This window comes from Copadichromis virginalis, linkage group LG11 (assembly GCF_057382275.1).
Source record: "Copadichromis virginalis isolate Kocher_CV1m ecotype Utaka linkage group LG11, C_Virginalis_male_GT1.1, whole genome shotgun sequence".
Classification (NCBI taxonomy): domain Eukaryota; kingdom Metazoa; phylum Chordata; class Actinopteri; order Cichliformes; family Cichlidae; genus Copadichromis; species Copadichromis virginalis.
Window position 1 is genome coordinate 35,663,919 of NC_140628.1, and position 27,829 is coordinate 35,691,747.

General features: G+C 45.9%; 34 non-coding genes across 34 annotated transcripts; 23 read left to right on the forward strand and 11 right to left on the reverse strand.

Annotated features, from left to right (window-relative positions):
- Nucleotides 1–4,211: 4,211 nt before the first annotated feature.
- trnav-aac (transfer RNA valine (anticodon AAC)) lies at nt 4,212–4,284 on the forward strand. Its single transcript has one exon. It is a non-coding gene; the product is annotated as a tRNA-Val (tRNA).
- Nucleotides 4,285–4,869: 585 nt separating this feature from the next.
- On the forward strand, nt 4,870–4,942 carry trnav-cac (transfer RNA valine (anticodon CAC)). The gene has a single exon. It is a non-coding gene; the product is annotated as a tRNA-Val (tRNA).
- A 462-nt stretch (nt 4,943–5,404) lies between these two features.
- On the reverse strand, nt 5,405–5,476 carry trnaq-uug (transfer RNA glutamine (anticodon UUG)). The gene has a single exon. It is a non-coding gene; the product is annotated as a tRNA-Gln (tRNA).
- An 805-nt stretch (nt 5,477–6,281) lies between these two features.
- Nucleotides 6,282–6,354, forward strand: trnav-aac (transfer RNA valine (anticodon AAC)). The gene has a single exon. It is a non-coding gene; the product is annotated as a tRNA-Val (tRNA).
- Nucleotides 6,355–6,939: 585 nt separating this feature from the next.
- On the forward strand, nt 6,940–7,012 carry trnav-cac (transfer RNA valine (anticodon CAC)). Its single transcript has one exon. It is a non-coding gene; the product is annotated as a tRNA-Val (tRNA).
- Nucleotides 7,013–7,474: 462 nt separating this feature from the next.
- Nucleotides 7,475–7,546, reverse strand: trnaq-uug (transfer RNA glutamine (anticodon UUG)). Its single transcript has one exon. It is a non-coding gene; the product is annotated as a tRNA-Gln (tRNA).
- An 805-nt stretch (nt 7,547–8,351) lies between these two features.
- Nucleotides 8,352–8,424, forward strand: trnav-aac (transfer RNA valine (anticodon AAC)). Its single transcript has one exon. It is a non-coding gene; the product is annotated as a tRNA-Val (tRNA).
- Nucleotides 8,425–9,009: 585 nt separating this feature from the next.
- trnav-cac (transfer RNA valine (anticodon CAC)) lies at nt 9,010–9,082 on the forward strand. The gene has a single exon. It is a non-coding gene; the product is annotated as a tRNA-Val (tRNA).
- Nucleotides 9,083–9,544: 462 nt separating this feature from the next.
- On the reverse strand, nt 9,545–9,616 carry trnaq-uug (transfer RNA glutamine (anticodon UUG)). Its single transcript has one exon. It is a non-coding gene; the product is annotated as a tRNA-Gln (tRNA).
- An 805-nt stretch (nt 9,617–10,421) lies between these two features.
- On the forward strand, nt 10,422–10,494 carry trnav-aac (transfer RNA valine (anticodon AAC)). The gene has a single exon. It is a non-coding gene; the product is annotated as a tRNA-Val (tRNA).
- A 585-nt stretch (nt 10,495–11,079) lies between these two features.
- On the forward strand, nt 11,080–11,152 carry trnav-cac (transfer RNA valine (anticodon CAC)). Its single transcript has one exon. It is a non-coding gene; the product is annotated as a tRNA-Val (tRNA).
- A 462-nt stretch (nt 11,153–11,614) lies between these two features.
- On the reverse strand, nt 11,615–11,686 carry trnaq-uug (transfer RNA glutamine (anticodon UUG)). Its single transcript has one exon. It is a non-coding gene; the product is annotated as a tRNA-Gln (tRNA).
- Nucleotides 11,687–12,491: 805 nt separating this feature from the next.
- On the forward strand, nt 12,492–12,564 carry trnav-aac (transfer RNA valine (anticodon AAC)). The gene has a single exon. It is a non-coding gene; the product is annotated as a tRNA-Val (tRNA).
- A 585-nt stretch (nt 12,565–13,149) lies between these two features.
- Nucleotides 13,150–13,222, forward strand: trnav-cac (transfer RNA valine (anticodon CAC)). The gene has a single exon. It is a non-coding gene; the product is annotated as a tRNA-Val (tRNA).
- Nucleotides 13,223–13,684: 462 nt separating this feature from the next.
- On the reverse strand, nt 13,685–13,756 carry trnaq-uug (transfer RNA glutamine (anticodon UUG)). The gene has a single exon. It is a non-coding gene; the product is annotated as a tRNA-Gln (tRNA).
- Nucleotides 13,757–14,561: 805 nt separating this feature from the next.
- trnav-aac (transfer RNA valine (anticodon AAC)) lies at nt 14,562–14,634 on the forward strand. Its single transcript has one exon. It is a non-coding gene; the product is annotated as a tRNA-Val (tRNA).
- Nucleotides 14,635–15,754: 1,120 nt separating this feature from the next.
- On the reverse strand, nt 15,755–15,826 carry trnaq-uug (transfer RNA glutamine (anticodon UUG)). Its single transcript has one exon. It is a non-coding gene; the product is annotated as a tRNA-Gln (tRNA).
- An 805-nt stretch (nt 15,827–16,631) lies between these two features.
- On the forward strand, nt 16,632–16,704 carry trnav-aac (transfer RNA valine (anticodon AAC)). Its single transcript has one exon. It is a non-coding gene; the product is annotated as a tRNA-Val (tRNA).
- Nucleotides 16,705–17,289: 585 nt separating this feature from the next.
- On the forward strand, nt 17,290–17,362 carry trnav-cac (transfer RNA valine (anticodon CAC)). The gene has a single exon. It is a non-coding gene; the product is annotated as a tRNA-Val (tRNA).
- A 462-nt stretch (nt 17,363–17,824) lies between these two features.
- On the reverse strand, nt 17,825–17,896 carry trnaq-uug (transfer RNA glutamine (anticodon UUG)). The gene has a single exon. It is a non-coding gene; the product is annotated as a tRNA-Gln (tRNA).
- Nucleotides 17,897–18,701: 805 nt separating this feature from the next.
- Nucleotides 18,702–18,774, forward strand: trnav-aac (transfer RNA valine (anticodon AAC)). The gene has a single exon. It is a non-coding gene; the product is annotated as a tRNA-Val (tRNA).
- A 585-nt stretch (nt 18,775–19,359) lies between these two features.
- trnav-cac (transfer RNA valine (anticodon CAC)) lies at nt 19,360–19,432 on the forward strand. Its single transcript has one exon. It is a non-coding gene; the product is annotated as a tRNA-Val (tRNA).
- A 462-nt stretch (nt 19,433–19,894) lies between these two features.
- trnaq-uug (transfer RNA glutamine (anticodon UUG)) lies at nt 19,895–19,966 on the reverse strand. Its single transcript has one exon. It is a non-coding gene; the product is annotated as a tRNA-Gln (tRNA).
- An 805-nt stretch (nt 19,967–20,771) lies between these two features.
- On the forward strand, nt 20,772–20,844 carry trnav-aac (transfer RNA valine (anticodon AAC)). The gene has a single exon. It is a non-coding gene; the product is annotated as a tRNA-Val (tRNA).
- Nucleotides 20,845–21,429: 585 nt separating this feature from the next.
- Nucleotides 21,430–21,502, forward strand: trnav-cac (transfer RNA valine (anticodon CAC)). Its single transcript has one exon. It is a non-coding gene; the product is annotated as a tRNA-Val (tRNA).
- Nucleotides 21,503–21,964: 462 nt separating this feature from the next.
- trnaq-uug (transfer RNA glutamine (anticodon UUG)) lies at nt 21,965–22,036 on the reverse strand. Its single transcript has one exon. It is a non-coding gene; the product is annotated as a tRNA-Gln (tRNA).
- Nucleotides 22,037–22,841: 805 nt separating this feature from the next.
- On the forward strand, nt 22,842–22,914 carry trnav-aac (transfer RNA valine (anticodon AAC)). The gene has a single exon. It is a non-coding gene; the product is annotated as a tRNA-Val (tRNA).
- Nucleotides 22,915–24,034: 1,120 nt separating this feature from the next.
- trnaq-uug (transfer RNA glutamine (anticodon UUG)) lies at nt 24,035–24,106 on the reverse strand. The gene has a single exon. It is a non-coding gene; the product is annotated as a tRNA-Gln (tRNA).
- A 151-nt stretch (nt 24,107–24,257) lies between these two features.
- trnad-guc (transfer RNA aspartic acid (anticodon GUC)) lies at nt 24,258–24,329 on the forward strand. The gene has a single exon. It is a non-coding gene; the product is annotated as a tRNA-Asp (tRNA).
- Nucleotides 24,330–24,911: 582 nt separating this feature from the next.
- Nucleotides 24,912–24,984, forward strand: trnav-aac (transfer RNA valine (anticodon AAC)). The gene has a single exon. It is a non-coding gene; the product is annotated as a tRNA-Val (tRNA).
- A 585-nt stretch (nt 24,985–25,569) lies between these two features.
- Nucleotides 25,570–25,642, forward strand: trnav-cac (transfer RNA valine (anticodon CAC)). Its single transcript has one exon. It is a non-coding gene; the product is annotated as a tRNA-Val (tRNA).
- A 462-nt stretch (nt 25,643–26,104) lies between these two features.
- On the reverse strand, nt 26,105–26,176 carry trnaq-uug (transfer RNA glutamine (anticodon UUG)). The gene has a single exon. It is a non-coding gene; the product is annotated as a tRNA-Gln (tRNA).
- Nucleotides 26,177–26,981: 805 nt separating this feature from the next.
- Nucleotides 26,982–27,054, forward strand: trnav-aac (transfer RNA valine (anticodon AAC)). The gene has a single exon. It is a non-coding gene; the product is annotated as a tRNA-Val (tRNA).
- Nucleotides 27,055–27,639: 585 nt separating this feature from the next.
- On the forward strand, nt 27,640–27,712 carry trnav-cac (transfer RNA valine (anticodon CAC)). The gene has a single exon. It is a non-coding gene; the product is annotated as a tRNA-Val (tRNA).
- The last annotated feature ends 117 nt before the right edge of the window (nt 27,713–27,829 follow it).

The window sequence follows — 27,829 nt, forward strand, 5'->3', positions numbered from 1 at the left end:
GCAATTGTTAAGTTTGCCACTAGGTGAGAGTAGGACTCTTTCGATACTAACAGTTTATTTACAGGTGAAAATTGTGCACAACAAGAGTTGTGCAATCACTGCAGCTCCCGGTGCACCGGTTCCACAGATTTCCTAAACGGAGAGGAGAACAGAAGATAGGTTTCTTTCAAGGGTTTGTTAGACAGTCTTTACTCATGAGCTGGGGTTTCACTGTCATTGAAAGATCCAGCATTGACTGAAGCATAGCCACTCCTGGAGGGAGAAACAGCTAGAAGTGCCAGGTCAGACCGGTGAGTACAGAGGGACAGTAATAATTATGATCGGAATCAGAGCTATCAAATGATTTTAAGCTTTTATTAAGATTTGATTATGGTGAGGAACATTTAAACCTCTTACAGTGTAATTAATCAATTTTAACTGATGTATTTAAGTATATTTTTATTTATCTTGGTACGGTGGTTAGCACTGTTGCCGCACAGCAAGAAGGTCCTGAGTTCAATTCCAACATCAGGAGTTGTGTGGAGTTTGCATGTTCTCCCCGTGTTTGCGTGGGTTCCCTCCGGGTACTCCGGCTTCCTCCCACAGTCCAAAGATATGCAGCTTGTGGGGATAGGTTAATTGGAAAATCCAAATTGTCACTAGGTGTGAATGTGAGTGCGAATGGTTGTCTGTCCCTGTGTGTTGGCCCTGCGACAGACTGGCGACCTGTCCAGGGTGTACCCTGCCTCTCACCCTATGACAGCTGGGATAGGCTCCAGTGCCCCCTGCGACCCTGAAAAGGATAAGTGGAAGCGAATGGATGGATGGATGGATGGATTTATTTATCTATTTATTGTTTCATGAGGCTGTTCAATAACAGTGTGTCCATATAAATGACAAAAAATATTCATTATAACTGGCAAATTTAAATGATGTCTTGGGTTCTTCCTCACAATAGAGCGGAGAGTGAAACAGGAGACTCCTGTTAAAAACTCCTTTGTCCCACACGCCATCAGACTGTTTAACTCCTCTCTGGAGGGGAGAGGGAGGGGAAACAGGAGGGATTAATAAAGTTCTATCTTATCTCACCGATGTATTGGTGAAGCATCTTTTTTTTTGTTAGTCCTTTATTTTTCCAGGTAAAGAATCTCATTGAGATTTAAAATCTCAGTTCCAAGAGAAACCTGGCATCATGGCAACAAAAGTCACACACCACATAAATATATAACATTTAAAACAAATACAATATCCCATACCAACATGTGTAAAAATATACAATAACAGAGTACATTAAAAACAATCACACTGAGTAAAAGTGATGTGGACTCTGTACTGATCTGTTGTGGTGAAGACAGAGTATAGTTTGAAATAAAAGCTGTCAATTTACATGTTGATCTATATTCCTACCCTCACCTATGAAAATTCAAATTCAAATTCAAATTCAAATTTTTATTTGTCACGTACACAGTCATACACAGTACGATATGTAGTGAAATGCTTGGACAACTGCTCGTGACCTAAAGAAAACAAAAAAGGAAAAAGGCTATGAATAAGATAGGAAATAAATATGAAAAATTAAAAAGGGTAAATTTAACTAGGAAGGAATAAAATATAAATTAAGGTTAAAAATGAAATGACTGTACAACACACTGGGAAAGAATAAGATAAAATATATAAATTAAATTGAAAATAAAATAACTGTACAACAAAATACACAATACACAATATAGAACTATATAAGAATGTATGAACAAAATACACAAGAAGTATAAATAAATATATACACAATAACAGCAGCATATACACAATAACAGCAGCAGTGATTTAAGTGATGAAGTGAAAACAATGTCCAGAATGTCCAGTGTGTGTGTAAGAACTGTATGTGTGGGTCAGTACTGTGTGGTGGTGTGATTGTGATTAAGAGACCGTATCGCCTGCGGGAAGAAGCTCCTCCTCAGTCTCTCTGTGTTGGTCTTCAGGGAGCGGAATCGCTTTCCTGACCTCAACAGAGAGAACAGTCTGTTGTTGGGATGGCTGAGGTCCTTCACGATCTTCCTGGCCTTGGTCCAGCACCGCCTGCTGTAGATTGAGTGCAGGTCAGGGAGCTTGGAGCGGATGGTGCGCTCAGCTGATCGCACAACCCTCTGTAGAGCTCGTCTGTCCTGCATGGTGCTGTTCCCGAACCAGGTTAAGATGTTTCCCGTCAGGATGCTCTCTATGGTGCACGAGTAAAATTTCCTGAGCACCTTGGAGGGCAGTTGGAAGTCTCTCAAGCGTCTGAGGTGGTAGAGACGCTGACGGGCCTTTTTCACCACGGAGTTGATGTGACAGGACCATGACAGGTCCTGCGTGATGTGAACTCGGAGGTATTTGAAGCTGTCCACTCTCTCCACTGGGCACTCGTTGATGACAGGGGTCTGGTAGTTCCTCTCCTGCTTAGTGCTGAAGTCCACTATCAGCTCCTTTGTCTTACTGACGTTTAGAAGGAGGTTGTTCCTCTGGCACCAGTTCTCCAGATTCCTAATCTCCTTCAGGTAGGCCGTCTCGTTGTTATCAGAGATCAGGCCCACCACGACGGTGTCGTCAGCAAACTTGATGATGGTGGTGGAGCTGGTAGTGGCCACGCAGTCATATGTGTACAGAGAGTACAGCAGGGGGCTCAGAACACACCCCTGGGGGGCTCCAGTGCTGAGAGTGGTGGAGGCTGAGACATGTCCGCCCATCCTTACTGCCTGTGGTCTGCCAGTTAGGAAGTTGGAGATCCACTGACACATAGATGAGCTGAGTCCCAGATGCTCCAGCTTGGTGGTGAGTGTGGAGGGAATTATGGTGTTAAATGCATAGCTGTAGTCTATGAAGAGCATTTTAACATAATTCCCCCTTCTAGTGTCCAAGTGAGTGAGTGATGTGTGGAGGAGATGAGAGATGGCATCGTCTGTGGAACGATTTGGACGGTAAGCGAACTGTAGTGGGTCCAGTGTGTCTGGTAGTGAAGAAATGATGAAGTCTCTGACCAGGCGTTCAAAGCACTTCATCACTACTGAGGTGAGGGCTACAGGGCGATAGTCATTGAGAGAAGCAGGGTGGGGTTTCTTCGGGACAGGAACAATGATGGACTCTTTGAAGCATGTGGGGATCACCGACTGAGATAAAGAGATGTTGAATATCTCAGTGAACACAGGAGCTAGCTGGTATGCGCAGTCTCTTAGGATACGACCTGGGATGCCGTCTGGTCCTGCTGCTTTCCTGGTGTTCACTCTCTTGAAAGCTCTCCTTACTTCATGCTCGGAGATGACGAGCACGTTTCCGGTGCTGGCAGTATCTTCCTGTCTGCAGCCGTTAGCGCCGCTAACACTAGCATTGTTGGAAATTGAACTCAGATCACTGGATTCAAAGTCCAGAGTGCTAACCGTTACACCATGGAACCCTGCTGAAAGCAGAAAAAAGTTCTCTGTCAAACACCCATAAAACTGTAGTTCCTGGTAAAGTGATGGGGTTTTTTACATGGCCGACGAGAGTTTGCGTGTCATACCTGCTGCGAATCCCACCTTGACATGATGCCGACAGAGGCTTGCAGGTCCTCGTTAGTATAGTGGACAGTATCTCCGCCTGTCACGCGGAAAACCGGGGTTCGATTCCCCGACGGGGAGTGAGCAGTCGCCTTCTCTGCTCTGCCTTTTACCTGGAATGACCACACACCCGTTAATCGCACGCTACGTGCATTTTTTTTGCACAGAGTCCATCATTCAAAAAGACCCTGTGGAATTTCTCCACCAGATCCTAGTCGATCTAACAATCTAGTCCTATAATGGGTTTGAAAAAACATCAATTCCACCTGTGCACTCATAAGTCAAAAATGTCTTCTAGGCAAGAGCTCCCATGAGAAGAGAAGCTTGTCCAAGAGAACTCTGCTTGTCCAGCGTTTTCTCTGCTTTACTTGCGTCCCTATTAACAAATAAGTCTCGTGTGTTTGTCTTCTGTAGGTTGTGTGCTAGCCTGACAAAGAACATCAAAGAGCTTGTCAACAAGAAGATCAGCTCCCATTTGAAGAGATGCTATCTCGAGATCACAATTTGGATTGTCAATATAACCATAAATGGGGGAATGCTTGAAAAATGACACAAATGGGAGTTCCCCGCTTCTCACTAGTCCTACATGATCTGTCATAAAAGTCCTCAAATGTAAGAAGGCATCGAATTGCCCCTCTAATGACGAGAGGGCATGCACGCTCCGTTTCCGTAGTGTAGTGGTTATCACGTTCGCCTAACACGCGAAAGGTCCCTGGTCCGAAACCAGGCGGAAACATGCTTCTTTGTTTCCCCATACAAAAGTGTCTGCCTGCAGGCATTGCTTTATCTTATGGGGTTGTACTGCTGTTTGGCACAAAGAGGAGTGAAAGTACTCAAATCTTGTACAGGCCTCTGACGCTTGTAACCTTTGGATGCTCATGTTGTAAAAAGTTGTCTATAGCCCAAATTTCAGGAAATTTCACACAAACCAACATGTCTCCAGTCACCATATTTACTGAAGATGCAGGCACAGACTAAGCTCTTGGAAATGAGTGTCTCTAGCTGGCCTGCCCAGGACTTGGGCCTATTTTCAGCCAATGCACAACGTGATCAACCGCATGGCCTCTTTAGATAACAGTTCTGGGCTTCTTAGGGCAGCATATGTCGAGCTGCGCTTGCTTCAGAGAACTCCTAAATGTCAAAAGTTTTTAAGTGAGCCTAACATCGAGACTATAGTTCAGATTCCTTGCTAGCGAGCGTCTGTCTCTTCTCCATGGTTCCTTCTGTTCAAGGGCATGATAGTAACCTGCCATCAGATTTGTCAGATTGGCCAGATTACTGATTGAGACACATTCCAAAGCCAAGCAAGCCATCACTCACAGTTTCCGTAGTGTAGTGGTTATCACATTCGCCTCACACGCGAAAGGTCCCCGGTCCGAAACCGGGCGGAAACATGGGTGTTTTGCTTCTTTGGTCACAAGGGAATTGATGTTCACTGTTTAGACAACTCTGCTTGTCCAGCATTTTCTCTGTTTTACTTGCGTCCCTATTGAGAAATAAGACTCCTAGTTTTGTCTTCTATAGGTTGTGTGCTAGCCAAGCAAAGGACATCAAAAAGCTTGTCAACCAGAAGCTCAGAGCCTTCAGTGGTGGCAACAGAGTTAGAAGTGAGAAGAGTACAAGGGGAATTGTTGCCTTGAGTGACGGTGGCCAATGAAAGATACAGCAGGACGCTGAAGTGGAAAGTGCAGTACAAGAGCAAGAGCGAGGTTTGGTGCGGCATGAAGACCACGCGCAGATGGGATCAGCCAACAGAAGAGGAGTGGAATTGACTGGGCCACTAACTTGTTCTTTAAGTCATTAAACTCTCATGCTAGCTTGTGCTAATGCGGAGCAAAGGGCTAGAAAGCCAAATGAGGTTCCACTGAGACTTGAACTCAGATCACTGGATTCAAAGTCCAGAGTGCTAACCGTTACACCATGGAACCCTGCTGAAAGCAGAAAAAAGTTCTCTGTCAAACACCCATAAAACTGTAGTTCCTGGTAAAGTGATGGGGTTTTTTACATGGCCGACGAGAGTTTGCGTGTCATACCTGCTGCGAATCCCACCTTGACATGATGCCGACAGAGGCTTGCAGGTCCTCGTTAGTATAGTGGACAGTATCTCCGCCTGTCACGCGGAAGACCGGGGTTCGATTCCCCGACGGGGAGTGAGCAGTCTCCTTCTCTGCTCTGCCTTTTACCTGGAATGACCACACACCCGTTAATCGCACGCTACGTGCATTTTTTTTGCACAGAGTCCATCATTCAAAAAGACCCTGTGGAATTTCTCCACCACATCCTAGTCGATCTAACAATCTAGTCCTATAATGGGTTTGAAAAAACATCAATTCCACCTGTGCACTCATAAGTCAAAAATGTCTTCTAGGCAAGAGCTCCCATGAGAAGAGAAGCTTGTCCAAGAGAACTCTGCTTGTCCAGCGTTTTCTCTGCTTTACTTGCGTCCCTATTAACAAATAAGTCTCGTGTGTTTGTCTTCTGTAGGTTGTGTGCTAGCCTGACAAAGAACATCAAAGAGCTTGTCAACAAGAAGATCAGCTCCCATTTGAAGAGATGCTATCTCGAGATCACAATTTGGATTGTCAATATAACCATAAATGGGGGAATGCTTGAAAAATGACACAAATGGGAGTTCCCCGCTTCTCACTAGTCCTACATGATCTGTCATAAAAGTCCTCAAATTTAAGAAGGCATCGAATTGCCCCTCTAATGACGAGAGGGCATGCACGCTCCGTTTCCGTAGTGTAGTGGTTATCACGTTCGCCTAACACGCGAAAGGTCCCTGGTCCGAAACCAGGCGGAAACATGCTTCTTTGTTTCCCGATACAAAAGTGTCTGCCTGCAGGCATTGCTTTATCTTATGGGGTTGTACTGCTGTTTGGCACAAAGAGGAGTGAAAGTACTCAAATCTTGTACAGGCCTCTGACGCTTGTAACCTTTGGATGCTCATGTTGTAAAAAGTTGTCTATAGCCCAAATTTCAGGAAATTTCACACAAACCAACATGTCTCCAGTCACCATATTTACTGAAGATGCAGGCACAGACTAAGCTCTTGGAAATGAGTGTCTCTAGCTGGCCTGCCCAGGACTTGGGCCTATTTTCAGCCAATGCACAACGTGATCAACCGCATGGCCTCTTTAGATAACAGTTCTGGGCTTCTTAGGGCAGCATATGTCGAGCTGCGCTTGCTTCAGAGAACTCCTAAATGTCAAAAGTTTTTAAGTGAGCCTAACATCGAGACTATAGTTCAGATTCCTTGCTAGCGAGCGTCTGTCTCTTCTCCATGGTTCCTTCTGTTCAAGGGCATGATAGTAACCTGCCATCAGATTTGTCAGATTGGCCAGATTACTGATTGAGACACATTCCAAAGCCAAGCAAGCCATCACTCACAGTTTCCGTAGTGTAGTGGTTATCACATTCGCCTCACACGCGAAAGGTCCCCGGTCCGAAACCGGGCGGAAACACGGGTGTTTTGCTTCTTTGGTCACAAGGGAATTGATGTTCACTGTTTAGACAACTCTGCTTGTCCAGCATTTTCTCTGTTTTACTTGCGTCCCTATTGAGAAATAAGACTCCTAGTTTTGTCTTCTATAGGTTGTGTGCTAGCCAAGCAAAGGACATCAAAAAGCTTGTCAACCAGAAGCTCAGAGCCTTCAGTGGTGGCAACAGAGTTAGAAGTGAGAAGAGTACAAGGGGAATTGTTGCCTTGAGTGACGGTGGCCAATGAAAGATACAGCAGGACGCTGAAGTGGAAAGTGCAGTACAAGAGCAAGAGCGAGGTTTGGTGCGGCATGAAGACCACGCGCAGATGGGATCAGCCAACAGAAGAGGAGTGGAATTGACTGGGCCACTAACTTGTTCTTTAAGTCATTAAACTCTCATGCTAGCTTGTGCTAATGCGGAGCAAAGGGCTAGAAAGCCAAATGAGGTTCCACTGAGACTTGAACTCAGATCACTGGATTCAAAGTCCAGAGTGCTAACCGTTACACCATGGAACCCTGCTGAAAGCAGAAAAAAGTTCTCTGTCAAACACCCATAAAACTGTAGTTCCTGGTAAAGTGATGGGGTTTTTTACATGGCCGACGAGAGTTTGCGTGTCATACCTGCTGCGAATCCCACCTTGACATGATGCCGACAGAGGCTTGCAGGTCCTCGTTAGTATAGTGGACAGTATCTCCGCCTGTCACGCGGAAGACCGGGGTTCGATTCCCCGACGGGGAGTGAGCAGTCTCCTTCTCTGCTCTGCCTTTTACCTGGAATGACCACACACCCGTTAATCGCACGCTACGTGCATTTTTTTTGCACAGAGTCCATCATTCAAAAAGACCCTGTGGAATTTCTCCACCACATCCTAGTCGATCTAACAATCTAGTCCTATAATGGGTTTGAAAAAACATCAATTCCACCTGTGCACTCATAAGTCAAAAATGTCTTCTAGGCAAGAGCTCCCATGAGAAGAGAAGCTTGTCCAAGAGAACTCTGCTTGTCCAGCGTTTTCTCTGCTTTACTTGCGTCCCTATTAACAAATAAGTCTCGTGTGTTTGTCTTCTGTAGGTTGTGTGCTAGCCTGACAAAGAACATCAAAGAGCTTGTCAACAAGAAGATCAGCTCCCATTTGAAGAGATGCTATCTCGAGATCACAATTTGGATTGTCAATATAACCATAAATGGGGGAATGCTTGAAAAATGACACAAATGGGAGTTCCCCGCTTCTCACTAGTCCTACATGATCTGTCATAAAAGTCCTCAAATTTAAGAAGGCATCGAATTGCCCCTCTAATGACGAGAGGGCATGCACGCTCCGTTTCCGTAGTGTAGTGGTTATCACGTTCGCCTAACACGCGAAAGGTCCCTGGTCCGAAACCAGGCGGAAACATGCTTCTTTGTTTCCCGATACAAAAGTGTCTGCCTGCAGGCATTGCTTTATCTTATGGGGTTGTACTGCTGTTTGGCACAAAGAGGAGTGAAAGTACTCAAATCTTGTACAGGCCTCTGACGCTTGTAACCTTTGGATGCTCATGTTGTAAAAAGTTGTCTATAGCCCAAATTTCAGGAAATTTCACACAAACCAACATGTCTCCAGTCACCATATTTACTGAAGATGCAGGCACAGACTAAGCTCTTGGAAATGAGTGTCTCTAGCTGGCCTGCCCAGGACTTGGGCCTATTTTCAGCCAATGCACAACGTGATCAACCGCATGGCCTCTTTAGATAACAGTTCTGGGCTTCTTAGGGCAGCATATGTCGAGCTGCGCTTGCTTCAGAGAACTCCTAAATGTCAAAAGTTTTTAAGTGAGCCTAACATCGAGACTATAGTTCAGATTCCTTGCTAGCGAGCGTCTGTCTCTTCTCCATGGTTCCTTCTGTTCAAGGGCATGATAGTAACCTGCCATCAGATTTGTCAGATTGGCCAGATTACTGATTGAGACACATTCCAAAGCCAAGCAAGCCATCACTCACAGTTTCCGTAGTGTAGTGGTTATCACATTCGCCTCACACGCGAAAGGTCCCCGGTCCGAAACCGGGCGGAAACACGGGTGTTTTTCTTCTTTGGTCACAAGGGAATTGATGTTCACTGTTTAGACAACTCTGCTTGTCCAGCATTTTCTCTGTTTTACTTGCGTCCCTATTGAGAAATAAGACTCCTAGTTTTGTCTTCTATAGGTTGTGTGCTAGCCAAGCAAAGGACATCAAAAAGCTTGTCAACCAGAAGCTCAGAGCCTTCAGTGGTGGCAACAGAGTTAGAAGTGAGAAGAGTACAAGGGGAATTGTTGCCTTGAGTGACGGTGGCCAATGAAAGATACAGCAGGACGCTGAAGTGGAAAGTGCAGTACAAGAGCAAGAGCGAGGTTTGGTGCGGCATGAAGACCACGCGCAGATGGGATCAGCCAACAGAAGAGGAGTGGAATTGACTGGGCCACTAACTTGTTCTTTAAGTCATTAAACTCTCATGCTAGCTTGTGCTAATGCGGAGCAAAGGGCTAGAAAGCCAAATGAGGTTCCACTGAGACTTGAACTCAGATCACTGGATTCAAAGTCCAGAGTGCTAACCGTTCCACCATGGAACCCTGCTGAAAGCAGAAAAAAGTTCTCTGTCAAACACCCATAAAACTGTAGTTCCTGGTAAAGTGATGGGGTTTTTTACATGGCCGACGAGAGTTTGCGTGTCATACCTGCTGCGAATCCCACCTTGACGTGATGCCGACAGAGGCTTGCAGGTCCTCGTTAGTATAGTGGACAGTATCTCCGCCTGTCACGCGGAAGACCGGGGTTCGATTCCCCGACGGGGAGTGAGCAGTCTCCTTCTCTGCTCTGCCTTTTACCTGGAATGACCACACACCCGTTAATCGCACGCTACGTGCATTTTTTTTGCACAGAGTCCATCATTCAAAAAGACCCTGTGGAATTTCTCCACCACATCCTAGTCGATCTAACAATCTAGTCCTATAATGGGTTTGAAAAAACATCAATTCCACCTGTGCACTCATAAGTCAAAAATGTCTTCTAGGCAAGAGCTCCCATGAGAAGAGAAGCTTGTCCAAGAGAACTCTGCTTGTCCAGCGTTTTCTCTGCTTTACTTGCGTCCCTATTAACAAATAAGTCTCGTGTGTTTGTCTTCTGTAGGTTGTGTGCTAGCCTGACAAAGAACATCAAAGAGCTTGTCAACAAGAAGATCAGCTCCCATTTGAAGAGATGCTATCTCGAGATCACAATTTGGATTGTCAATATAACCATAAATGGGGGAATGCTTGAAAAATGACACAAATGGGAGTTCCCCGCTTCTCACTAGTCCTACATGATCTGTCATAAAAGTCCTCAAATTTAAGAAGGCATCGAATTGCCCCTCTAATGACGAGAGGGCATGCACGCTCCGTTTCCGTAGTGTAGTGGTTATCACGTTCGCCTAACACGCGAAAGGTCCCTGGTCCGAAACCAGGCGGAAACATGCTTCTTTGTTTCCCGATACAAAAGTGTCTGCCTGCAGGCATTGCTTTATCTTATGGGGTTGTACTGCTGTTTGGCACAAAGAGGAGTGAAAGTACTCAAATCTTGTACAGGGCTCTGACGCTTGTAACCTTTGGATGCTCATGTTGTAAAAAGTTGTCTATAGCCCAAATTTCAGGAAATTTCACACAAACCAACATGTCTCCAGTCACCATATTTACTGAAGATGCAGGCACAGACTAAGCTCTTGGAAATGAGTGTCTCTAGCTGGCCTGCCCAGGACTTGGGCCTATTTTCAGCCAATGCACAACGTGATCAACCGCATGGCCTCTTTAGATAACAGTTCTGGGCTTCTTAGGGCAGCATATGTCGAGCTGCGCTTGCTTCAGAGAACTCCTAAATGTCAAAAGTTTTTAAGTGAGCCTAACATCGAGACTATAGTTCAGATTCCTTGCTAGCGAGCGTCTGTCTCTTCTCCATGGTTCCTTCTGTTCAAGGGCATGATAGTAACCTGCCATCAGATTTGTCAGATTGGCCAGATTACTGATTGAGACACGTTCCAAAGCCAAGCAAGCCATCACTCACAGTTTCCGTAGTGTAGTGGTTATCACATTCGCCTCACACGCGAAAGGTCCCCGGTCCGAAACCGGGCGGAAACATGGGTGTTTTGCTTCTTTGGTCACAAGGGAATTGATGTTCACTGTTTAGACAACTCTGCTTGTCCAGCATTTTCTCTGTTTTACTTGCGTCCCTATTGAGAAATAAGACTCCTAGTTTTGTCGTCTATAGGTTGTGTGCTAGCCAAGCAAAGGACATCAAAAAGCTTGTCAACCAGAAGCTCAGAGCCTTCAGTGGTGGCAACAGAGTTAGAAGTGAGAAGAGTACAAGGGGAATTGTTGCCTTGAGTGACGGTGGCCAATGAAAGATACAGCAGGACGCTGAAGTGGAAAGTGCAGTACAAGAGCAAGAGCGAGGTTTGGTGCGGCATGAAGACCACGCGCAGATGGGATCAGCCAACAGAAGAGGAGTGGAATTGACTGGGCCACTAACTTGTTCTTTAAGTCATTAAACTCTCATGCTAGCTTGTGCTAATGCGGAGCAAAGGGCTAGAAAGCCAAATGAGGTTCCACTGAGACTTGAACTCAGATCACTGGATTCAAAGTCCAGAGTGCTAACCGTTCCACCATGGAACCCTGCTGAAAGCAGAAAAAAGTTCTCTGTCAAACACCCATAAAACTGTAGTTCCTGGTAAAGTGATGGGGTTTTTTACATGGCCGACGAGAGTTTGCGTGTCATACCTGCTGCGAATCCCACCTTGACGTGATGCCGACAGAGGCTTGCAGGTCCTCGTTAGTATAGTGGACAGTATCTCCGCCTGTCACGCGGAAGACCGGGGTTCGATTCCCCGACGGGGAGTGAGCAGTCTCCTTCTCTGCTCTGCCTTTTACCTGGAATGACCACACACCCGTTAATCGCACGCTACGTGCATTTTTTTTGCACAGAGTCCATCATTCAAAAAGACCCTGTGGAATTTCTCCACCAGATCCTAGTCGATCTAACAATCTAGTCCTATAATGGGTTTGAAAAAACATCAATTCCACCTGTGCACTCATAAGTCAAAAATGTCTTCTAGGCAAGAGCTCCCATGAGAAGAGAAGCTTGTCCAAGAGAACTCTGCTTGTCCAGCGTTTTCTCTGCTTTACTTGCGTCCCTATTAACAAATAAGTCTCGTGTGTTTGTCTTCTGTAGGTTGTGTGCTAGCCTGACAAAGAACATCAAAGAGCTTGTCAACAAGAAGATCAGCTCCCATTTGAAGAGATGCTATCTCGAGATCACAATTTGGATTGTCAATATAACCATAAATGGGGGAATGCTTGAAAAATGACACAAATGGGAGTTCCCCGCTTCTCACTAGTCCTACATGATCTGTCATAAAAGTCCTCAAATTTAAGAAGGCATCGAATTGCCCCTCTAATGACGAGAGGGCATGCACGCTCCGTTTCCGTAGTGTAGTGGTTATCACGTTCGCCTAACACGCGAAAGGTCCCTGGTCCGAAACCAGGCGGAAACATGCTTCTTTGTTTCCCGATACAAAAGTGTCTGCCTGCAGGCATTGCTTTATCTTATGGGGTTGTACTGCTGTTTGGCACAAAGAGGAGTGAAAGTACTCAAATCTTGTACAGGGCTCTGACGCTTGTAACCTTTGGATGCTCATGTTGTAAAAAGTTGTCTATAGCCCAAATTTCAGGAAATTTCACACAAACCAACATGTCTCCAGTCACCATATTTACTGAAGATGCAGGCACAGACTAAGCTCTTGGAAATGAGTGTCTCTAGCTGGCCTGCCCAGGACTTGGGCCTATTTTCAGCCAATGCACAACGTGATCAACCGCATGGCCTCTTTAGATAACAGTTCTGGGCTTCTTAGGGCAGCATATGTCGAGCTGCGCTTGCTTCAGAGAACTCCTAAATGTCAAAAGTTTTTAAGTGAGCCTAACATCGAGACTATAGTTCAGATTCCTTGCTAGCGAGCGTCTGTCTCTTCTCCATGGTTCCTTCTGTTCAAGGGCATGATAGTAACCTGCCATCAGATTTGTCAGATTGGCCAGATTACTGATTGAGACACATTCCAAAGCCAAGCAAGCCATCACTCACAGTTTCCGTAGTGTAGTGGTTATCACATTCGCCTCACACGCGAAAGGTCCCCGGTCCGAAACCGGGCGGAAACATGGGTGTTTTGCTTCTTTGGTCACAAGGGAATTGATGTTCACTGTTTAGACAACTCTGCTTGTCCAGCATTTTCTCTGTTTTACTTGCGTCCCTATTGAGAAATAAGACTCCTAGTTTTGTCTTCTATAGGTTGTGTGCTAGCCAAGCAAAGGACATCAAAAAGCTTGTCAACCAGAAGCTCAGAGCCTTCAGTGGTGGCAACAGAGTTAGAAGTGAGAAGAGTACAAGGGGAATTGTTGCCTTGAGTGACGGTGGCCAATGAAAGATACAGCAGGACGCTGAAGTGGAAAGTGCAGTACAAGAGCAAGAGCGAGGTTTGGTGCGGCATGAAGACCACGCGCAGATGGGATCAGCCAACAGAAGAGGAGTGGAATTGACTGGGCCACTAACTTGTTCTTTAAGTCATTAAACTCTCATGCTAGCTTGTGCTAATGCGGAGCAAAGGGCTAGAAAGCCAAATGAGGTTCCACTGAGACTTGAACTCAGATCACTGGATTCAAAGTCCAGAGTGCTAACCGTTCCACCATGGAACCCTGCTGAAAGCAGAAAAAAGTTCTCTGTCAAACACCCATAAAACTGTAGTTCCTGGTAAAGTGATGGGGTTTTTTACATGGCCGACGAGAGTTTGCGTGTCATACCTGCTGCGAATCCCACCTTGACATGATGCCGACAGAGGCTTGCAGGTCCTCGTTAGTATAGTGGACAGTATCTCCGCCTGTCACGCGGAAGACCGGGGTTCGATTCCCCGACGGGGAGTGAGCAGTCTCCTTCTCTGCTCTGCCTTTTACCTGGAATGACCACACACCCGTTAATCGCACGCTACGTGCATTTTTTTTGCACAGAGTCCATCATTCAAAAAGACCCTGTGGAATTTCTCCACCAGATCCTAGTCGATCTAACAATCTAGTCCTATAATGGGTTTGAAAAAACATCAATTCCACCTGTGCACTCATAAGTCAAAAATGTCTTCTAGGCAAGAGCTCCCATGAGAAGAGAAGCTTGTCCAAGAGAACTCTGCTTGTCCAGCGTTTTCTCTGCTTTACTTGCGTCCCTATTAACAAATAAGTCTCGTGTGTTTGTCTTCTGTAGGTTGTGTGCTAGCCTGACAAAGAACATCAAAGAGCTTGTCAACAAGAAGATCAGCTCCCATTTGAAGAGATGCTATCTCGAGATCACAATTTGGATTGTCAATATAACCATAAATGGGGGAATGCTTGAAAAATGACACAAATGGGAGTTCCCCGCTTCTCACTAGTCCTACATGATCTGTCATAAAAGTCCTCAAATTTAAGAAGGCATCGAATTGCCCCTCTAATGACGAGAGGGCATGCACGCTCCGTTTCCGTAGTGTAGTGGTTATCACGTTCGCCTAACACGCGAAAGGTCCCTGGTCCGAAACCAGGCGGAAACATGCTTCTTTGTTTCCCGATACAAAAGTGTCTGCCTGCAGGCATTGCTTTATCTTATGGGGTTGTACTGCTGTTTGGCACAAAGAGGAGTGAAAGTACTCAAATCTTGTACAGGGCTCTGACGCTTGTAACCTTTGGATGCTCATGTTGTAAAAAGTTGTCTATAGCCCAAATTTCAGGAAATTTCACACAAACCAACATGTCTCCAGTCACCATATTTACTGAAGATGCAGGCACAGACTAAGCTCTTGGAAATGAGTGTCTCTAGCTGGCCTGCCCAGGACTTGGGCCTATTTTCAGCCAATGCACAACGTGATCAACCGCATGGCCTCTTTAGATAACAGTTCTGGGCTTCTTAGGGCAGCATATGTCGAGCTGCGCTTGCTTCAGAGAACTCCTAAATGTCAAAAGTTTTTAAGTGAGCCTAACATCGAGACTATAGTTCAGATTCCTTGCTAGCGAGCGTCTGTCTCTTCTCCATGGTTCCTTCTGTTCAAGGGCATGATAGTAACCTGCCATCAGATTTGTCAGATTGGCCAGATTACTGATTGAGACACATTCCAAAGCCAAGCAAGCCATCACTCACAGTTTCCGTAGTGTAGTGGTTATCACATTCGCCTCACACACGAAAGGTCCCCGGTCCGAAACCGGGCGGAAACATGGGTGTTTTGCTTCTTTGGTCACAAGGGAATTGATGTTCACTGTTTAGACAACTCTGCTTGTCCAGCATTTTCTCTGTTTTACTTGCGTCCCTATTGAGAAATAAGACTCCTAGTTTTGTCTTCTATAGGTTGTGTGCTAGCCAAGCAAAGGACATCAAAAAGCTTGTCAACCAGAAGCTCAGAGCCTTCAGTGGTGGCAACAGAGTTAGAAGTGAGAAGAGTACAAGGGGAATTGTTGCCTTGAGTGACGGTGGCCAATGAAAGATACAGCAGGACGCTGAAGTGGAAAGTGCAGTACAAGAGCAAGAGCGAGGTTTGGTGCGGCATGAAGACCACGCGCAGATGGGATCAGCCAACAGAAGAGGAGTGGAATTGACTGGGCCACTAACTTGTTCTTTAAGTCATTAAACTCTCATGCTAGCTTGTGCTAATGCGGAGCAAAGGGCTAGAAAGCCAAATGAGGTTCCACTGAGACTTGAACTCAGATCACTGGATTCAAAGTCCAGAGTGCTAACCGTTACACCATGGAACCCTGCTGAAAGCAGAAAAAAGTTCTCTGTCAAACACCCATAAAACTGTAGTTCCTGGTAAAGTGATGGGGTTTTTTACATGGCCGACGAGAGTTTGCGTGTCATACCTGCTGCGAATCCCACCTTGACATGATGCCGACAGAGGCTTGCAGGTCCTCGTTAGTATAGTGGACAGTATCTCCGCCTGTCACGCGGAAGACCGGGGTTCGATTCCCCGACGGGGAGTGAGCAGTCTCCTTCTCTGCTCTGCCTTTTACCTGGAATGACCACACACCCGTTAATCGCACGCTACGTGCATTTTTTTTGCACAGAGTCCATCATTCAAAAAGACCCTGTGGAATTTCTCCACCACATCCTAGTCGATCTAACAATCTAGTCCTATAATGGGTTTGAAAAAACATCAATTCCACCTGTGCACTCATAAGTCAAAAATGTCTTCTAGGCAAGAGCTCCCATGAGAAGAGAAGCTTGTCCAAGAGAACTCTGCTTGTCCAGCGTTTTCTCTGCTTTACTTGCGTCCCTATTAACAAATAAGTCTCGTGTGTTTGTCTTCTGTAGGTTGTGTGCTAGCCTGACAAAGAACATCAAAGAGCTTGTCAACAAGAAGATCAGCTCCCATTTGAAGAGATGCTATCTCGAGATCACAATTTGGATTGTCAATATAACCATAAATGGGGGAATGCTTGAAAAATGACACAAATGGGAGTTCCCCGCTTCTCACTAGTCCTACATGATCTGTCATAAAAGTCCTCAAATTTAAGAAGGCATCGAATTGCCCCTCTAATGACGAGAGGGCATGCACGCTCCGTTTCCGTAGTGTAGTGGTTATCACGTTCGCCTAACACGCGAAAGGTCCCTGGTCCGAAACCAGGCGGAAACATGCTTCTTTGTTTCCCGATACAAAAGTGTCTGCCTGCAGGCATTGCTTTATCTTATGGGGTTGTACTGCTGTTTGGCACAAAGAGGAGTGAAAGTACTCAAATCTTGTACAGGCCTCTGACGCTTGTAACCTTTGGATGCTCATGTTGTAAAAAGTTGTCTATAGCCCAAATTTCAGGAAATTTCACACAAACCAGCATGTCTCCAGTCACCATATTTACTGAAGATGCAGGCACAGACTAAGCTCTTGGCAATGAGTGTCTCTAGCTGGCCTGCCCAGGACTTGGGCCTATTTTCAGCCAATGCACAACGTGATCAACCGCATGGCCTCTTTAGATAACAGTTCTGGGCTTCTTAGGGCAGCATATGTCGAGCTGCGCTTGCTTCAGAGAACTCCTAAATGTCAAAAGTTTTTAAGTGAGCCTAACATCGAGACTATAGTTCAGATTCCTTGCTAGCGAGCGTCTGTCTCTTCTCCATGGTTCCTTCTGTTCAAGGGCATGATAGTAACCTGCCATCAGATTTGTCAGATTGGCCAGATTACTGATTGAGACACATTCCAAAGCCAAGCAAGCCATCACTCACAGTTTCCGTAGTGTAGTGGTTATCACATTCGCCTCACACGCGAAAGGTCCCCGGTCCGAAACCGGGCGGAAACATGGGTGTTTTGCTTCTTTGGTCACAAGGGAATTGATGTTCACTGTTTAGACAACTCTGCTTGTCCAGCATTTTCTCTGTTTTACTTGCGTCCCTATTGAGAAATAAGACTCCTAGTTTTGTCTTCTATAGGTTGTGTGCTAGCCAAGCAAAGGACATCAAAAAGCTTGTCAACCAGAAGCTCAGAGCCTTCAGTGGTGGCAACAGAGTTAGAAGTGAGAAGAGTACAAGGGGAATTGTTGCCTTGAGTGACGGTGGCCAATGAAAGATACAGCAGGACGCTGAAGTGGAAAGTGCAGTACAAGAGCAAGAGCGAGGTTTGGTGCGGCATGAAGACCACGCGCAGATGGGATCAGCCAACAGAAGAGGAGTGGAATTGACTGGGCCACTAACTTGTTCTTTAAGTCATTAAACTCTCATGCTAGCTTGTGCTAATGCGGAGCAAAGGGCTAGAAAGCCAAATGAGGTTCCACTGAGACTTGAACTCAGATCACTGGATTCAAAGTCCAGAGTGCTAACCGTTACACCATGGAACCCTGCTGAAAGCAGAAAAAAGTTCTCTGTCAAACACCCATAAAACTGTAGTTCCTGGTAAAGTGATGGGGTTTTTTACATGGCCGACGAGAGTTTGCGTGTCATACCTGCTGCGAATCCCACCTTGACATGATGCCGACAGAGGCTTGCAGGTCCTCGTTAGTATAGTGGACAGTATCTCCGCCTGTCACGCGGAAGACCGGGGTTCGATTCCCCGACGGGGAGTGAGCAGTCTCCTTCTCTGCTCTGCCTTTTACCTGGAATGACCACACACCCGTTAATCGCACGCTACGTGCATTTTTTTTGCACAGAGTCCATCATTCAAAAAGACCCTGTGGAATTTCTCCACCACATCCTAGTCGATCTAACAATCTAGTCCTATAATGGGTTTGAAAAAACATCAATTCCACCTGTGCACTCATAAGTCAAAAATGTCTTCTAGGCAAGAGCTCCCATGAGAAGAGAAGCTTGTCCAAGAGAACTCTGCTTGTCCAGCGTTTTCTCTGCTTTACTTGCGTCCCTATTAACAAATAAGTCTCGTGTGTTTGTCTTCTGTAGGTTGTGTGCTAGCCTGACAAAGAACATCAAAGAGCTTGTCAACAAGAAGATCAGCTCCCATTTGAAGAGATGCTATCTCGAGATCACAATTTGGATTGTCAATATAACCATAAATGGGGGAATGCTTGAAAAATGACACAAATGGGAGTTCCCCGCTTCTCACTAGTCCTACATGATCTGTCATAAAAGTCCTCAAATTTAAGAAGGCATCGAATTGCCCCTCTAATGACGAGAGGGCATGCACGCTCCGTTTCCGTAGTGTAGTGGTTATCACGTTCGCCTAACACGCGAAAGGTCCCTGGTCCGAAACCAGGCGGAAACATGCTTCTTTGTTTCCCGATACAAAAGTGTCTGCCTGCAGGCATTGCTTTATCTTATGGGGTTGTACTGCTGTTTGGCACAAAGAGGAGTGAAAGTACTCAAATCTTGTACAGGGCTCTGACGCTTGTAACCTTTGGATGCTCATGTTGTAAAAAGTTGTCTATAGCCCAAATTTCAGGAAATTTCACACAAACCAACATGTCTCCAGTCACCATATTTACTGAAGATGCAGGCACAGACTAAGCTCTTGGAAATGAGTGTCTCTAGCTGGCCTGCCCAGGACTTGGGCCTATTTTCAGCCAATGCACAACGTGATCAACCGCATGGCCTCTTTAGATAACAGTTCTGGGCTTCTTAGGGCAGCATATGTCGAGCTGCGCTTGCTTCAGAGAACTCCTAAATGTCAAAAGTTTTTAAGTGAGCCTAACATCGAGACTATAGTTCAGATTCCTTGCTAGCGAGCGTCTGTCTCTTCTCCATGGTTCCTTCTGTTCAAGGGCATGATAGTAACCTGCCATCAGATTTGTCAGATTGGCCAGATTACTGATTGAGACACATTCCAAAGCCAAGCAAGCCATCACTCACAGTTTCTGTAGTGTAGTGGTTATCACATTCGCCTCACACGCGAAAGGTCCCCGGTCCGAAACCGGGCGGAAACATGGGTGTTTTGCTTCTTTGGTCACAAGGGAATTGATGTTCACTGTTTAGACAACTCTGCTTGTCCAGCATTTTCTCTGTTTTACTTGCGTCCCTATTGAGAAATAAGACTCCTAGTTTTGTCTTCTATAGGTTGTGTGCTAGCCAAGCAAAGGACATCAAAAAGCTTGTCAACCAGAAGCTCAGAGCCTTCAGTGGTGGCAACAGAGTTAGAAGTGAGAAGAGTACAAGGGGAATTGTTGCCTTGAGTGACGGTGGCCAATGAAAGATACAGCAGGACGCTGAAGTGGAAAGTGCAGTACAAGAGCAAGAGCGAGGTTTGGTGCGGCATGAAGACCACGCGCAGATGGGATCAGCCAACAGAAGAGGAGTGGAATTGACTGGGCCACTAACTTGTTCTTTAAGTCATTAAACTCTCATGCTAGCTTGTGCTAATGCGGAGCAAAGGGCTAGAAAGCCAAATGAGGTTCCACTGAGACTTGAACTCAGATCACTGGATTCAAAGTCCAGAGTGCTAACCGTTACACCATGGAACCCTGCTGAAAGCAGAAAAAAGTTCTCTGTCAAACACCCATAAAACTGTAGTTCCTGGTAAAGTGATGGGGTTTTTTACATGGCCGACGAGAGTTTGCGTGTCATACCTGCTGCGAATCCCACCTTGACGTGATGCCGACAGAGGCTTGCAGGTCCTCGTTAGTATAGTGGACAGTATCTCCGCCTGTCACGCGGAAGACCGGGGTTCGATTCCCCGACGGGGAGTGAGCAGTCTCCTTCTCTGCTCTGCCTTTTACCTGGACTGACCACACACCCGTTAATCGCACGCTACGTGCATTTTTTTTGCACAGAGTCCATCATTCAAAAAGACCCTGTGGAATTTCTCCACCACATCCTAGTCGATCTAACAATCTAGTCCTATAATGGGTTTGAAAAAACATCAATTCCACCTGTGCACTCATAAGTCAAAAATGTCTTCTAGGCAAGAGCTCCCATGAGAAGAGAAGCTTGTCCAAGAGAACTCTGCTTGTCCAGCGTTTTCTCTGCTTTACTTGCGTCCCTATTAACAAATAAGTCTCGTGTGTTTGTCTTCTGTAGGTTGTGTGCTAGCCTGACAAAGAACATCAAAGAGCTTGTCAACAAGAAGATCAGCTCCCATTTGAAGAGATGCTATCTCGAGATCACAATTTGGATTGTCAATATAACCATAAATGGGGGAATGCTTGAAAAATGACACAAATGGGAGTTCCCCGCTTCTCACTAGTCCTACATGATCTGTCATAAAAGTCCTCAAATTTAAGAAGGCATCGAATTGCCCCTCTAATGACGAGAGGGCATGCACGCTCCGTTTCCGTAGTGTAGTGGTTATCACGTTCGCCTAACACGCGAAAGGTCCCTGGTCCGAAACCAGGCGGAAACATGCTTCTTTGTTTCCCGATACAAAAGTGTCTGCCTGCAGGCATTGCTTTATCTTATGGGGTTGTACTGCTGTTTGGCACAAAGAGGAGTGAAAGTACTCAAATCTTGTACAGGGCTCTGACGCTTGTAACCTTTGGATGCTCATGTTGTAAAAAGTTGTCTATAGCCCAAATTTCAGGAAATTTCACACAAACCAACATGTCTCCAGTCACCATATTTACTGAAGATGCAGGCACAGACTAAGCTCTTGGAAATGAGTGTCTCTAGCTGGCCTGCCCAGGACTTGGGCCTATTTTCAGCCAATGCACAACGTGATCAACCGCATGGCCTCTTTAGATAACAGTTCTGGGCTTCTTAGGGCAGCATATGTCGAGCTGCGCTTGCTTCAGAGAACTCCTAAATGTCAAAAGTTTTTAAGTGAGCCTAACATCGAGACTATAGTTCAGATTCCTTGCTAGCGAGCGTCTGTCTCTTCTCCATGGTTCCTTCTGTTCAAGGGCATGATAGTAACCTGCCATCAGATTTGTCAGATTGGCCAGATTACTGATTGAGACACGTTCCAAAGCCAAGCAAGCCATCACTCACAGTTTCCGTAGTGTAGTGGTTATCACATTCGCCTCACACGCGAAAGGTCCCCGGTCCGAAACCGGGCGGAAACATGGGTGTTTTGCTTCTTTGGTCACAAGGGAATTGATGTTCACTGTTTAGACAACTCTGCTTGTCCAGCATTTTCTCTGTTTTACTTGCGTCCCTATTGAGAAATAAGACTCCTAGTTTTGTCTTCTATAGGTTGTGTGCTAGCCAAGCAAAGGACATCAAAAAGCTTGTCAACCAGAAGCTCAGAGCCTTCAGTGGTGGCAACAGAGTTAGAAGTGAGAAGAGTACAAGGGGAATTGTTGCCTTGAGTGACGGTGGCCAATGAAAGATACAGCAGGACGCTGAAGTGGAAAGTGCAGTACAAGAGCAAGAGCGAGGTTTGGTGCGGCATGAAGACCACGCGCAGATGGGATCAGCCAACAGAAGAGGAGTGGAATTGACTGGGCCACTAACTTGTTCTTTAAGTCATTAAACTCTCATGCTAGCTTGTGCTAATGCGGAGCAAAGGGCTAGAAAGCCAAATGAGGTTCCACTGAGACTTGAACTCAGATCACTGGATTCAAAGTCCAGAGTGCTAACCGTTACACCATGGAACCCTGCTGAAAGCAGAAAAAAGTTCTCTGTCAAACACCCATAAAACTGTAGTTCCTGGTAAAGTGATGGGGTTTTTTACATGGCCGACGAGAGTTTGCGTGTCATACCTGCTGCGAATCCCACCTTGACGTGATGCCGACAGAGGCTTGCAGGTCCTCGTTAGTATAGTGGACAGTATCTCCGCCTGTCACGCGGAAGACCGGGGTTCGATTCCCCGACGGGGAGTGAGCAGTCTCCTTCTCTGCTCTACCTTTTACCTGGAATGACCACACACCCGTTAATCGCACGCTACGTGCATTTTTTTTGCACAGAGTCCATCATTCAAAAAGACCCTGTGGAATTTCTCCACCAGATCCTAGTCGATCTAACAATCTAGTCCTATAATGGGTTTGAAAAAACATCAATTCCACCTGTGCACTCATAAGTCAAAAATGTCTTCTAGGCAAGAGCTCCCATGAGAAGAGAAGCTTGTCCAAGAGAACTCTGCTTGTCCAGCGTTTTCTCTGCTTTACTTGCGTCCCTATTAACAAATAAGTCTCGTGTGTTTGTCTTCTGTAGGTTGTGTGCTAGCCTGACAAAGAACATCAAAGAGCTTGTCAACAAGAAGATCAGCTCCCATTTGAAGAGATGCTATCTCGAGATCACAATTTGGATTGTCAATATAACCATAAATGGGGGAATGCTTGAAAAATGACACAAATGGGAGTTCCCCGCTTCTCACTAGTCCTACATGATCTGTCATAAAAGTCCTCAAATTTAAGAAGGCATCGAATTGCCCCTCTAATGACGAGAGGGCATGCACGCTCCGTTTCCGTAGTGTAGTGGTTATCACGTTCGCCTAACACGCGAAAGGTCCCTGGTCCGAAACCAGGCGGAAACATGCTTCTTTGTTTCCCGATACAAAAGTGTCTGCCTGCAGGCATTGCTTTATCTTATGGGGTTGTACTGCTGTTTGGCACAAAGAGGAGTGAAAGTACTCAAATCTTGTACAGGGCTCTGACGCTTGTAACCTTTGGATGCTCATGTTGTAAAAAGTTGTCTATAGCCCAAATTTCAGGAAATTTCACACAAACCAACATGTCTCCAGTCACCATATTTACTGAAGATGCAGGCACAGACTAAGCTCTTGGAAATGAGTGTCTCTAGCTGGCCTGCCCAGGACTTGGGCCTATTTTCAGCCAATGCACAACGTGATCAACCGCATGGCCTCTTTAGATAACAGTTCTGGGCTTCTTAGGGCAGCATATGTCGAGCTGCGCTTGCTTCAGAGAACTCCTAAATGTCAAAAGTTTTTAAGTGAGCCTAACATCGAGACTATAGTTCAGATTCCTTGCTAGCGAGCGTCTGTCTCTTCTCCATGGTTCCTTCTGTTCAAGGGCATGATAGTAACCTGCCATCAGATTTGTCAGATTGGCCAGATTACTGATTGAGACACATTCCAAAGCCAAGCAAGCCATCACTCACAGTTTCTGTAGTGTAGTGGTTATCACATTCGCCTCACACACGAAAGGTCCCCGGTCCGAAACCGGGCGGAAACATGGGTGTTTTGCTTCTTTGGTCACAAGGGAATTGATGTTCACTGTTTAGACAACTCTGCTTGTCCAGCATTTTCTCTGTTTTACTTGCGTCCCTATTGAGAAATAAGACTCCTAGTTTTGTCTTCTATAGGTTGTGTGCTAGCCAAGCAAAGGACATCAAAAAGCTTGTCAACCAGAAGCTCAGAGCCTTCAGTGGTGGCAACAGAGTTAGAAGTGAGAAGAGTACAAGGGGAATTGTTGCCTTGAGTGACGGTGGCCAATGAAAGATACAGCAGGACGCTGAAGTGGAAAGTGCAGTACAAGAGCAAGAGCGAGGTTTGGTGCGGCATGAAGACCACGCGCAGATGGGATCAGCCAACAGAAGAGGAGTGGAATTGACTGGGCCACTAACTTGTTCTTTAAGTCATTAAACTCTCATGCTAGCTTGTGCTAATGCGGAGCAAAGGGCTAGAAAGCCAAATGAGGTTCCACTGAGACTTGAACTCAGATCACTGGATTCAAAGTCCAGAGTGCTAACCGTTACACCATGGAACCCTGCTGAAAGCAGAAAAAAGTTCTCTGTCAAACACCCATAAAACTGTAGTTCCTGGTAAAGTGATGGGGTTTTTTACATGGCCGACGAGAGTTTGCGTGTCATACCTGCTGCGAATCCCACCTTGACGTGATGCCGACAGAGGCTTGCAGGTCCTCGTTAGTATAGTGGACAGTATCTCCGCCTGTCACGCGGAAGACCGGGGTTCGATTCCCCGACGGGGAGTGAGCAGTCTCCTTCTCTGCTCTGCCTTTTACCTGGAATGACCACACACCCGTTAATCGCACGCTACGTGCATTTTTTTTGCACAGAGTCCATCATTCAAAAAGACCCTGTGGAATTTCTCCACCACATCCTAGTCGATCTAACAATCTAGTCCTATAATGGGTTTGAAAAAACATCAATTCCACCTGTGCACTCATAAGTCAAAAATGTCTTCTAGGCAAGAGCTCCCATGAGAAGAGAAGCTTGTCCAAGAGAACTCTGCTTGTCCAGCGTTTTCTCTGCTTTACTTGCGTCCCTATTAACAAATAAGTCTCGTGTGTTTGTCTTCTGTAGGTTGTGTGCTAGCCTGACAAAGAACATCAAAGAGCTTGTCAACAAGAAGATCAGCTCCCATTTGAAGAGATGCTATCTCGAGATCACAATTTGGATTGTCAATATAACCATAAATGGGGGAATGCTTGAAAAATGACACAAATGGGAGTTCCCCGCTTCTCACTAGTCCTACATGATCTGTCATAAAAGTCCTCAAATTTAAGAAGGCATCGAATTGCCCCTCTAATGACGAGAGGGCATGCACGCTCCGTTTCCGTAGTGTAGTGGTTATCACGTTCGCCTAACACGCGAAAGGTCCCTGGTCCGAAACCAGGCGGAAACATGCTTCTTTGTTTCCCGATACAAAAGTGTCTGCCTGCAGGCATTGCTTTATCTTATGGGGTTGTACTGCTGTTTGGCACAAAGAGGAGTGAAAGTACTCAAATCTTGTACAGGGCTCTGACGCTTGTAACCTTTGGATGCTCATGTTGTAAAAAATTGTCTATAGCCCAAATTTCAGGAAATTTCACACAAACCAACATGTCTCCAGTCACCATATTTACTGAAGATGCAGGCACAGACTAAGCTCTTGGAAATGAGTGTCTCTAGCTGGCCTGCCCAGGACTTGGGCCTATTTTCAGCCAATGCACAACGTGATCAACCGCATGGCCTCTTTAGATAACAGTTCTGGGCTTCTTAGGGCAGCATATGTCGAGCTGCGCTTGCTTCAGAGAACTCCTAAATGTCAAAAGTTTTTAAGTGAGCCTAACATCGAGACTATAGTTCAGATTCCTTGCTAGCGAGCGTCTGTCTCTTCTCCATGGTTCCTTCTGTTCAAGGGCATGATAGTAACCTGCCATCAGATTTGTCAGATTGGCCAGATTACTGATTGAGACACGTTCCAAAGCCAAGCAAGCCATCACTCACAGTTTCCGTAGTGTAGTGGTTATCACATTCGCCTCACACGCGAAAGGTCCCCGGTCCGAAACCGGGCGGAAACATGGGTGTTTTGCTTCTTTGGTCACAAGGGAATTGATGTTCACTGTTTAGACAACTCTGCTTGTCCAGCATTTTCTCTGTTTTACTTGCGTCCCTATTGAGAAATAAGACTCCTAGTTTTGTCTTCTATAGGTTGTGTGCTAGCCAAGCAAAGGACATCAAAAAGCTTGTCAACCAGAAGCTCAGAGCCTTCAGTGGTGGCAACAGAGTTAGAAGTGAGAAGAGTACAAGGGGAATTGTTGCCTTGAGTGACGGTGGCCAATGAAAGATACAGCAGGACGCTGAAGTGGAAAGTGCAGTACAAGAGCAAGAGCGAGGTTTGGTGCGGCATGAAGACCACGCGCAGATGGGATCAGCCAACAGAAGAGGAGTGGAATTGACTGGGCCACTAACTTGTTCTTTAAGTCATTAAACTCTCATGCTAGCTTGTGCTAATGCGGAGCAAAGGGCTAGAAAGCCAAATGAGGTTCCACTGAGACTTGAACTCAGATCACTGGATTCAAAGTCCAGAGTGCTAACCGTTCCACCATGGAACCCTGCTGAAAGCAGAAAAAAGTTCTCTGTCAAACACCCATAAAACTGTAGTTCCTGGTAAAGTGATGGGGTTTTTTACATGGCCGACGAGAGTTTGCGTGTCATACCTGCTGCGAATCCCACCTTGACGTGATGCCGACAGAGGCTTGCAGGTCCTCGTTAGTATAGTAGACAGTATCTCCGCCTGTCACGCGGAAGACCGGGGTTCGATTCCCCGACGGGGAGTGAGCAGTCTCCTTCTCTGCTCTGCCTTTTACCTGGAATGACCACACACCCGTTAATCGCACGCTACGTGCATTTTTTTTGCACAGAGTCCATCATTCAAAAAGACCCTGTGGAATTTCTCCACCAGATCCTAGTCGATCTAACAATCTAGTCCTATAATGGGTTTGAAAAAACATCAATTCCACCTGTGCACTCATAAGTCAAAAATGTCTTCTAGGCAAGAGCTCCCATGAGAAGAGAAGCTTGTCCAAGAGAACTCTGCTTGTCCAGCGTTTTCTCTGCTTTACTTGCGTCCCTATTAACAAATAAGTCTCGTGTGTTTGTCTTCTGTAGGTTGTGTGCTAGCCTGACAAAGAACATCAAAGAGCTTGTCAACAAGAAGATCAGCTCCCATTTGAAGAGATGCTATCTCGAGATCACAATTTGGATTGTCAATATAACCATAAATGGGGGAATGCTTGAAAAATGACACAAATGGGAGTTCCCCGCTTCTCACTAGTCCTACATGATCTGTCATAAAAGTCCTCAAATTTAAGAAGGCATCGAATTGCCCCTCTAATGACGAGAGGGCATGCACGCTCCGTTTCCGTAGTGTAGTGGTTATCACGTTCGCCTAACACGCGAAAGGTCCCTGGTCCGAAACCAGGCGGAAACATGCTTCTTTGTTTCCCGATACAAAAGTGTCTGCCTGCAGGCATTGCTTTATCTTATGGGGTTGTACTGCTGTTTGGCACAAAGAGGAGTGAAAGTACTCAAATCTTGTACAGGGCTCTGACGCTTGTAACCTTTGGATGCTCATGTTGTAAAAAGTTGTCTATAGCCCAAATTTCAGGAAATTTCACACAAACCAACATGTCTCCAGTCACCATATTTACTGAAGATGCAGGCACAGACTAAGCTCTTGGAAATGAGTGTCTCTAGCTGGCCTGCCCAGGACTTGGGCCTATTTTCAGCCAATGCACAACGTGATCAACCGCATGGCCTCTTTAGATAACAGTTCTGGGCTTCTTAGGGCAGCATATGTCGAGCTGCGCTTGCTTCAGAGAACTCCTAAATGTCAAAAGTTTTTAAGTGAGCCTAACATCGAGACTATAGTTCAGATTCCTTGCTAGCGAGCGTCTGCCTCTTCTCCATGGTTCCTTCTGTTCAAGGGCATGATAGTAACCTGCCATCAGATTTGTCAGATTGGCCAGATTACTGATTGAGACACATTCCAAAGCCAAGCAAGCCATCACTCACAGTTTCCGTAGTGTAGTGGTTATCACATTCGCCTCACACGCGAAAGGTCCCCGGTCCGAAACCGGGCGGAAACATGGGTGTTTTGCTTCTTTGGTCACAAGGGAATTGATGTTCACTGTTTAGACAACTCTGCTTGTCCAGCATTTTCTCTGTTTTACTTGCGTCCCTATTGAGAAATAAGACTCCTAGTT